At 28.4% G+C, this 11,191-nt stretch overlaps 1 protein-coding gene across 1 annotated transcript in view; it reads right to left on the bottom strand.

Moving 5' to 3' along the window:
• LOC117170387 (decaprenyl-diphosphate synthase subunit 1) overlaps nucleotides 1-11,191 on the bottom strand; it is a 135,806-nt gene that overhangs the window by 13,524 nt on the left and 111,091 nt on the right. The gene's annotated exons all lie outside the window — the stretch shown is intronic.

The following is an 11,191-nucleotide window of genomic DNA, read 5'->3' on the forward strand; positions in this document are numbered from 1 at the left end:
AGCGATTGACCAAGTGTATAGAGCTCCAAGGAGATTATGTTGAAAAATAAAAAAAATTGTTTTTATACTTCATTCTAAGGACTTATTGAACTACCCTCGTATTAAAACTTAATGATATTGAACATTTCAACAAAGTTTCTGGAAAATTCGGTTTGAAAGTTCAATGACTTTTCCAAGATTCCAGGTCTACTTTTAAAAAAATCGACTCAATTCTATTCAATTTCAACACATTCTACTGGTCATAGATTAATTTACTAACAATATTGATTCATTTTTAATTCATTTCCATTCACACTATTTTTTTTAATTCTGAAATTATACGCATATTTTTTTATTAGTAAAAAATCAATTCCTATCAATTTAAATATTTAAACTCGTAAAGGGCTTTCCAATAATTACTGAATTATTAAAAATTTTCACTAATATTATTATAGTATTTTTTTAATTCTTGAATTATAATCATATTATTTTTTAAAAATAAAATAAATCCGTATTAATTAATAAATGTTGAATTTTTAAAGGCATTTTCAATAAATATGGGATTCTTAACCATTTCTATTGATATTATTATACAATTTTGGAATAATAGACGAACTACCTTTCTTAGTAAAAAAAGTTAATTAGTATATCAATTCAGAAGTTTAAAATTTGTAATGGACTTTTTAATCCTTATTGGATTCTTAACAATTTTCATTAATTTGATTAGAAAATTAAAAAATCATCAATGAACAATAAAAAAAATGATATCAATTCGAATATATAAAATTACTAAAGGGCTTTTCAATAATTTATTAAATTCTTAAAATCTCGATTCATATTATTATAAAATTTTAAACACGTCTGGAATAATAGACATATTATTTTGACATATTATTTTTATTGACAAAAAATTAATTCGTATCAATTCGCAAATTTAAATCACGTAAAGGGCTTTTCAATAATTATTAAATTCTAAACAATCAATATCATTATAAGATTTAAAAAATTTTTGAAATTACAATCACATTATTTATATCATGAAAAAATAAATGATCATTTCTAAAATATAAAACTTGCGAAATGGATTTTCTATAATTATGGAATTCTAAACGATATTCATTAATATTATTATAGAATTTAAAAAAATTTTGGATTTGTGACCATGTGTTTTTGTTTGTAAAAAAATCAATTCGAATTAATTCGCAAATTTAAAACTCGTAAAGCGGTTTTCAATAATTATTGAATTTTAAACCATTTTTATTACTATTATTAAAAAAAACTTATAAATCTGGAATTATAATCATATTCTTTTTATTTGTAAAAAATCAATCCGAATTAATTCTGAAATTTAAAACTAGTCAAGGGCTTTTCAATCATTATTGAATACTAAACAATTTTTATTCTTATTATTTTTTTAAATTCTGGAATTATAATCATATTATGATTTTTATTATGAGCATATTTTTTATTAGTAAAAAATTAATTCGTATCGATTTAAACATTTAAATCTTGTCAAGGGCTTTTAAGTAATTATTGAATTCTAAAAATTATATATTTTCAAATTAAAAAAAAAAAACATTTTGGTTCAAGCTAGAACTTTTTAAAAAATCGTAATCTTAAATCAAAGGAACATGCTATTATTTTGCTATCACAAAAAACAATTCCGTGGTGTGCAAATTTGTTCAAAAAAGGCCACATATCCATTTTTTATTACATGTTATTATATTCGGCGGCTTTATAATTATAAAAATGAACATATTGCCCTAAAATTTGGGGAAATATTTCAAAATATATAAGGGCACATCTGCCTGACAGACTTGAGTTTATATTTTGTTTAACTAGTCCAATTTTATGAATGTTTAATTTGAAATGTAAGAGAGAACAAGGCGTTAGAGCCCTAGCTAAAACAGTCTGTCAAATGCCCTTAAAGATCGTAAATTGAGCCTATCTATGAACTTTTAATGTATTTCTCGGAAAAGTGCTTTCTTGTCTATGTTGCTTTTAAAGTACAGATGGTACATTTTTCTCAAGTTTTATACCTATGTTCGAAAGAAAAGATCGGTAAAAGTAGAAAAGGAAAAGGAAGCGCCAAGTCGCAAACATATCGTTACGATAGGAAGAATGGAATTTCAATTTACGAGCCTTGGTTGCACTTAACCGTCTGGTCATTAAATGAATTGACCGTTAACGAAGCAAGTGCACCTATTCAATTCCAATCTGAGTTTCCTTTCACTAAACACTGGAGAGGACATCCTTTCAAACAAAGTCAGAGAGTTGCAGAAACATTCTTGCGTATGTGCCTATTACAGGGATGACAGCGCAAAAAAGAGCTCAAATAAGGGAAAAGTCGGTCATTTTTTCAGGAAAAATGGAAAAATGGAAAAATTTTTTATTAATGAAAATATTTATAAATATAATTTCCTTAAATATTTTTCAGAAATTCCGCTGATAATAATATTTGAGTGCAGTTTTCGAAGCAAAAACTGCCCCTTGATGTTTATGTTGGTAATATTAAAAACATAAACTATTTAAAAATTCATAATATCAAATTTTTTAATATTAGGAGTTCTAAAATAATTAAATAATTTCAGAAATTATCATTTCTAGTTAATGAGATATGTTTCAACAAACTCTTAAGACCATGTGGCGAGGGGGTCACCTGATCAGATTCTTACTTTAGGTGTGATACTAAATTTAAAAAATTATTAAAAAAAGCAAACAAATATTTACAACAAAATTTTTTCATAATTATACAAATTTAGGACCAAACCCACAATGAGTGCTTCTTGTTTAGTATCCCAAATTTTCAACTCGATGTGGCACTTCGTGTGCATGTAATTTGAGAAATAAAAAAAACTGTCGGTAAGGTAGGAATCTGGTCACGTGACCCACTCATCACATGGCCTTAATCAACAAAAAAACCATGAATGAAAAATTGGGTTTTGCGAGTTTTTGAGCCTGATTATGATTTTTCGCGGCTCTTTTAAAAAAGATAGTTTCTAATACATAAAATACTACATTCTACTGATGATTAGATGTGTATACACACTTTTAAAACTATTTATAATTGTTTATATCAATTTTTCTTTTTGAATAAAGTTAGAATTTTTCCGACTTTTTCTGAACTTTTCAACTTATTTTCATGAGTTTAGTTAGAGCGAGGCAATAACCAATTGAATTTTACATAAATAATTGTTCAAATCATTCAGTATTATTTATAACAATACTTTCTTATAATAATAATAATACTGACAAGTTTCAGTTTTATCTCCAATTTTTAAAATTTTTTTTAGTAAGGTAGTAATTAATTCAAGTTAACAAATATAATTGTTTAAACATTTTACTATTATGTTCAATAATATTCTATTTTAATTATGCTACAAAAATAAGTTTTTTCGGATGTTTTCCACTTTTTTCCATTTTCCACTTAGGATAGGGTAATAATTAATGCAATTTAGCAAACATAATTGTTTGTAAAATAATTGCTAGAAAGTTGCGGTTTTTCCGAACTTTCCTCATTTGCTTTGGCTTTTTAATTATGAACAAATTAAGAAAACATCAAAATCATTTTTTAAACAATCACTTTCTTTTTTGCGAATATGTTATTTTGAAATAACACAGAAATATTTAAATAATAATTAAATGTTGTATACGGACTTTCTTAATTCCCCCTCCTCTATTTAACGGACCATAATATTTTCCTTTTGACCCCGCACCCCTCAGAGCTCATACGTTAAATTTTTTGTATTATATTTCAAACCATAACAGATGTTTTCTCAATAAAAAAAATTTTTTTAAGGTAAATTATTGCATTCAAGTTAAAACGTTTTTTCAACACCATAAAGAACAAAAAATAACAATAATGATGACAAAACATCAGATTTTCAAATAACTATTTATTTATTAAAACTGTTTGAACACTTGAATCTGACTTGAGATTGAATTTTGACAATTGAGAAGGAAAAACTACGTATTATGAGTTAATTTTTAAATTTTACATAAATCTAATTTTTATAAGAATCTTGAGAAAATAGGAAAAAAATGAATTTTTCAGATGTGTAAAAATATGTAGAACATCTTACAGCAAATTTTTTATTTTATAGGGTTTTACAAAATATTAGGAAAACTTCGAGTGATCAGTTTTCGTGAATGTTCTAGGTTTTTAAATATTTCTAATCTATTTAAAACGTCTTAAATTCCTGAAAATATTTTCAACTGGTTCAAATTTTTCTGAAACTTTGGAAACATTTACTACACTCTTTTTGGAAATTTTAGGAAAGAATTTGATATATTCAAAAACCTTTTTCCATTTCTCTTAAAGTAAATTTTCCGAAATAAAAAATCATTAAGAAATTCCACACGGAAATTAAGAAAATTATTTCTTTAATCTTACCAGAACTTTCGAAACCTTCTACTCTTTAAAAATTATTTAATTTTTTCCTGAGTTTTTTTTAATTCTGCATTAATTTTTCGAAATAATAAATTTTTTTTTCTAGGAATCTAAACATTTTTTTCATTTTTGTAAAACCTTATAAAATTCTTTAGAAACTCTTTACAGGTTTTAATTATTTTTAAATCATTTGAAAACTTCTTAATATCTCCCCAGGCGGAAATATTATATATGATTTATATATAGTGTGAAGTTTTATATAGAATATTCATTTGTTTTACACATTTTTGTTCAAAACAAATGAATATTATATATAAAACTTCACATTATATATAAAGTATATACAATTTTCCGCCCGGGTTTGAAACTTACTCAAATTTTTTGTTTAAATTATAGAATATGGCAAAATTGGAACATTTTCCTTCAAAATCTTTCACACTTTTTTGTTTAATCTTAGGAAATTATTAAAAAATATTCCCTTCGATCAATAATGTTTTACAACATTTAGAAATAAATTTTATGATGAACTAAAATAATTTTCTTAGAAATTTTGAAATATAAAGTTACTGATCCACAAATTCATGAATAAAAAATATTAAGTAATCGGGTCAAAATACACCTACCCCCTCTCACATAACAGACCATTACGAAAAGCTCTCTAAAACAGTAGAATCCAAGACCATAAACGGTATAATCCATTTTTTCAGTGTAGATTAACGATGCTATAATTATGATCGTGTAAAGATTATAAAGGAAAGGGAAAAAGTGAAAGAGAAAAACAATTATATAAGAGAAAAACCAAAAGATAATAGTGATCATAGCGTAAATAAATATGGACACGCGATTTCTACTCGCGATGAGTTTCGAAAATAATAACTTTTCGTCACGTTAGTGCGTGGTCAAGAAGCGAAATACCGGGATTGCCACATACCCTTTAAAATTTTCACTAAGGAATACAATTTCAATTAAATTTCTGAAAGAGCAGGAATATCAGCGCAAAAACAGCTCAAAAAGGAGAAATAGGGAAATATTTCATGCAGGGGGGGGGGTGTCGAAATTTGTTAAAATCCATTGAAAATCTTTTTTAAAAACCATTAAAGAAAGGAGAAATAATTTGTAAATTCCTTGGATATAAATTATACTTATTCATTTACGTTTTAATTAAACATTAAAATTTATTTAATTAATTTGAATAACATTCAAAAGTCAATATTATAACATTTCCACTACGCTTCTACAAGGATGAATTTTTGAAAGTAATATTTTACCTCATAATCTTAAGGCAATTATATCGTTATGGATAGAGAGTTTTTTCTGAAAAATGTTTTTTTTTGTTTATAAATGAAAACGGAATGTATTTCTGCCCCTGAAACTGGCAACATAATGACTGCTGAGTACGCTGAGCTGCCGTTGTTGTCGGTTTCAGGCGCCAAAAGATAATCCATTTTCAATTTATTCAAAAAAAACAAAAACATTTTCCGGAAAAATCTCTTTGTCCAAACGGGTATAATTGCCTTTTAATTATGTGCTAATAATATTACGTTTAACAATTTATCCTTTTAGACGTATAGTGGATCAAGCGAAACAGACTCTTTTGCAGCGCCTTAATTGTTTCCATAAATATTGTTAGTCACACATTGTTACATTTTAAATAGCAATATTTTTTACATCTTTAATTGAGAATTTTTATAATAATATTGCAAAAGATTAACCTGGATTACGTTTATACACAATTATTCTAGATTATCAAAGATTACACTGGATTTCATAGGATTTTTTCCAACAAAAATAAAATAGTTAAATTTTCAATTAAAATATTAACTTTTAACTAAACAGTTGAACTTTTAACTAAAATGAAGAATCTACTACCAAAAACTAGACGAATGATTTAATAGTTGCTGTTTTAACCATAACAGATTTTAATTTTAAATAAAAAATAATTGAAGTAAACAAGAAAAAAGAACGAATTTTAGTATTAGTTCAACTTTCAACGAAATAGTTGAATTTTTAACTAAAAAATATCAATTTGCATCAACCAAAACTGGAAAAAGTTTTGAGAAAGATATGAATTGAAAAAAAACACGAATGGTTTACGATAATAGTAAAATTTTCAACCTAAATAGAAGTTTTCAAAAAAAAAAATTTACATTTTTATGAAAACAATTACTTGTAACAAATTAGTTGAATTTCCTACAAACTGGATTAACTTTTTACCATATAGTTGAATTTTCGAAACAAAACAAAAATCATGAATTTTCAATAAAAATGTTGTTTCAACCAAAAAGACGAATTTCCAAATAATAAGTATCCATTTTAAACAAAAAATGGAATAGTTCAATTTTCAGCTAGTAAAATTAATTTTCAAAACAAAAACAATTTTTAATCAAATTCATAAACACTGCTTGAATTATCTGTGAAAATTACTCCGAGTTAACCGAATTACTGCGGATTACAAGTTGATTACTCGGATTATCTAAATTACTTCGAAATAACTGGATTATGAGTGGATTATGTTGGATTATTAGTGGATTAGTCTCATAAGTAAATTACTCCAGATTAGAACAGAATTACCAAAATTACAGGCTACGAGTGGATTACTCCAGCTTGCCAGAGCATCACTCCGAATTAATTGACTGATACCGGATTAAAAGTGGATTACGCTGGATTAAAACAAGATTATCTTAAATAATCCGAATTATTTTGATTGCAAGGAGATGAATATAGATTACAATTGGATTACCCCAGATCACAAGTGGATTAATTCGGAACAAGTAGATTACTATACGAATAATAAATTACTTCTGGATATAAAGAATTACGCCACGCTAGAACTGGATTACCCGAATTTCTTCGAATTATCAGGATTTCAAGGGGATGACTCTAAAATAATCTAGATTACAATTACATTACGCCGAATTATGACTGGAACGCCGAAATTACTTCGAATTGTGTAGATTACAAAAATATCAATCTACATTACTCCAGATTACAAGTAGATAACTTAGAATTTCAAGGATATTACTTCGATTTACAAGTGGATTACTGAGAATTACTCCTAATTAGAATTGAACTATGATAGATTACTCCAGATTACATGTTGATTAATACGAATCAATCGAATTACTCCGGATTACAAACGGATTACTCCAGATTAGATCTGGATTACCTAAATTACTCAGAATTATCTGTAATACAAGAGGATTCTAGAATACACAGGATTATACGTGCATAACTTCGATTGCATTACTTTAAATTATAATGGGACTACTTCAGATTTTAACTGAATCACCTTGTAGTAGTGGAAGCTTCTAATGTGTCCCCTAAGGGTTTACATTTTTCTTACACCTTCTCTATTCCTTTACACACCCTCCACACACTTACTTGGTGGTGGAAGGGGGACCTACAGTTTAAGGTGGGTTCCGAACCACCAAGAGCAACAGCCTTAACAACACAGCCTTAACAACAGCCTTAACAACAGTTATTCTCAAAGAATATTATTTTAAGTCATGGTAAATTGTTTACCCAATTATTTTCCTTAAATTCAAATATTTATTGCCTCTGTCTGACTGAAAAGTTGAAAATAAATCCAAAAATCAGAAAAGTCGCGATTTTCCAACTTTTCTAAAAGAAATGTTTTTTTAATTGTTTAAATAATTTCTGTAAACATCAAATTATCAGTCAAATGTATTTGTTTACTCAATTGATACAATTTGTACTTTAGAAAATAGCAAAAAATCATAATTAGTGTCAAAAACTCGCAAAATCCAATTTTTCACTGTCGGGGGTTTTTTAGGACCCCAAAAAACATACTTTTGAGGGTGATACTTAAAAACTAATTATTCCTTTATTACTTCTTTTGATTGCAACTCGCTCAAAAACAATCTCTAAATTGTTTATTAAAAATCATCTGAAAGCCTAAAGTTTTCCTTGTTCAGCAATATAAGCGTCAACAATATCAATAACAAATCAAAAATAAAGCGTCGACTTTCACCTGTTCCCAGAAAGCGGTCGATGTTAGGAAAAATCTCAACAAATTCAGATATTCTATCACCATTCTTTAACTCGTCTCCCTGTAGGCATCTAATAGTGCGGACGTTTTTTTCGGGGTCTAGCAGACCCCATGTTGAATTAAAAAATTAAAAATATAATTTTTTTCTGTGTAAAAGTGTATTTTAAAATGTAAATAACAGTAGATGCGCACTTATATTGAATTTTCAACAGAAAAAGGTGTCTGCTCTGTAAGAGTAAGAAGCATAAAAAAAAACCCAATGTAAGTCTTGTCTTCGAACTATGTGCGATGAACGTCGCATGCCAATTTGCAATGACTGCGGTGTCGGAGGCGATTAAAAAATATTTGTATACTGTAAAATAAGATTTTTTAACTTTCTTATTATGATTATGCATTAAATAAATTTTTTAAAAAGAAACAGTTTTGTCACTTTATTTTGCATGCTCAAACTTATCTCATTCATACTTTCGTCTAAATCTTTCAATTCAATCTTTAAAATAAATACACTTTTTGCAAAGCTCGCTATGAAACTAATTTTACCTTAAGAGTATACTGTTTTGAGAGTACAAACGCGTAGGCTCTTTTTCTTTATTTCAAAAATTCAATTTTGTATGCATTTTTTCATGAAACAAGTAAAATTTTTCAATTTCTTTCCTTACATTTTTTCAACATGAAGAATTTTAAATAAACAATAAAACCTATTGGATTGCAAACAAAAGACCTTAAACTAAAGTCTCGCGCAAGGATCAAGTCGATACTTTAAAAAGGGGGGAAGTGGTAACAGTTTGTCTATGTCGGGGTCCATTGGACCCTCTGTGACTGCCCCGTTATTTTTCGGAGGTTTTACCACAACGGGTTAATGCAATTCATTTTTCAAAATTCTGAAATATTCAATAATAAATGGCTCAAATGGTTTAATGACTCTAAGTGAGCAATTCTGTGATGCGAATGAATTGCAATAATTAAATTTACTTCTGACTTTATCAATGTTGGCACGTGTGCGGCAAATTGGGACAAGTGGTATTAAAACGTACCCTTTCGATAACAATAGTTAACTCTAGAAGCAAGCCGATTCCAAAGAATAGATGTGACAACAGAGTTACTATTGTTATCAAAAGGTTACTTTTTACAACCACTTGTCTCGCTTAGCCGCCATGAAGGCAGAAAATCTACACAATATCGATCAAGTCAAGAATCTTCAATAACAGAAAATGCTTAACGTCTTAAGGGCATGCTCTTCAGTGACCACGTGACCAAACTAGTCCCTGGTTACGAACTTTTTTTTGGTGTTCACTGTGTCCACACGGATTGAGATATCGTGTTTAAACTTTGACAGATAAAATAAAAAGCACTAAAGAACGTTTGTATACATCAATATATTGGTAATTTTAAAGAAAGTTTATTTATAAATTGATGGAATAGGATATTACCATTCGAGTTATAGCACTTTGCAGATCATTTTTGGTTTGATGCGGAGAAAAAAGAAACTTTGAACGTCGATAAAGTCGAGATCAAGTGACTGCGTTCATGAAATTTTTGTGTAAAATGATTTTCATTTTTTTGGTCCTAAAAATAAAAGGCAAATTTCAAATTGGAAACAGAGCAACACCAGCCATGTGCTAAAATTTACTCGTCGGAGTTTTCCAACCAACTTCCATAATTATTCTTGACGTTGAATCGATCAGCTGATAAGTATTGTTGACAGTGAACCAACCAGCGGGGCTCAGCGTTGGACTCGTATTGTCTTTCGCCCTCGCGCAAAATTTTATTTTTACTAGAATTGTTTTACACCAGTACGAAAAATCCACAAGAATATATAGCCATTAGAAAGTTTTAATTATTTTCTGAAGATACACATTTCTCAAGGTGGGACTTGGACGGATTTTCAAGTATCACATTCTAAGATGTTCCTTGATTTTTTTTAAATCGAAGCATCTACTTTATCGACGTTAATAGTTTATTTCCTATTACTATGGTATTTTACTAGAAAACTTTCTTCGTAATTATAAACATTTTGATGTATACAAACGTTCCTTAGTGCTTTCTGTATAACTTCCTAAATCCTGAACACGATACCTCAATCCCTGTGGACGTAGTGAGGACCAAAAAAAAATGAAAATCATTTCATTCACTACACAAAAATTGCATGAACGAACTTAGTCACGTAATCTCGACTTTATCGACGTTCAAAGTTTTTTTTCTCTGCTAGAAATCGCTAAAAATGCTCCAGAAATAATGATAGATTACGTGTGCGCAGATGCTAAATTTTTTATTTGCAACGAATGTGCGAATTTTATTGCTTATATTAATTTTTTTGAGGTATAGACGATTTAGTCCAAAATTTGTGTATACGCGAATCAAAAAAATCTGAAATGCATCAAACCAAACATTATCTACAAAGTGCTATAACTCGAATGGCAATATCCTATTTCATCAAATTATAAATAAACTTTCTTTAAAATTATAAACATATTGATGTGTACAAACGTTCTTTAGTGCCTTTTATTTAATCTGTCAGATTTTAAACACGATATCTCATTCCGTGTGGACACAGTGAACACCAAAAAAATGCTCACAACCGCGGACTAGTTTGGTCACGTGATCACCGAACAACATGCCCTTAATAAGACTATTATTATACCATTAAGCCATTTCCCTTTCGGGGTAGGCGTGACTCACTCGGCAAGGGAAAGGAGTAGTGTGTGGATGGAATAGAGATTTTTCAGATTGATCCAGAATTCTCGTGCTATTTATGTAAATAACACGTTCGTTCCGCAAAACTGCTCCGACCCAGGTTGCTGATCAATCTCTCT

Source organism: Belonocnema kinseyi, chromosome 3, assembly GCF_010883055.1.
Source record: "Belonocnema kinseyi isolate 2016_QV_RU_SX_M_011 chromosome 3, B_treatae_v1, whole genome shotgun sequence".
Taxonomy (NCBI): domain Eukaryota; kingdom Metazoa; phylum Arthropoda; class Insecta; order Hymenoptera; family Cynipidae; genus Belonocnema; species Belonocnema kinseyi.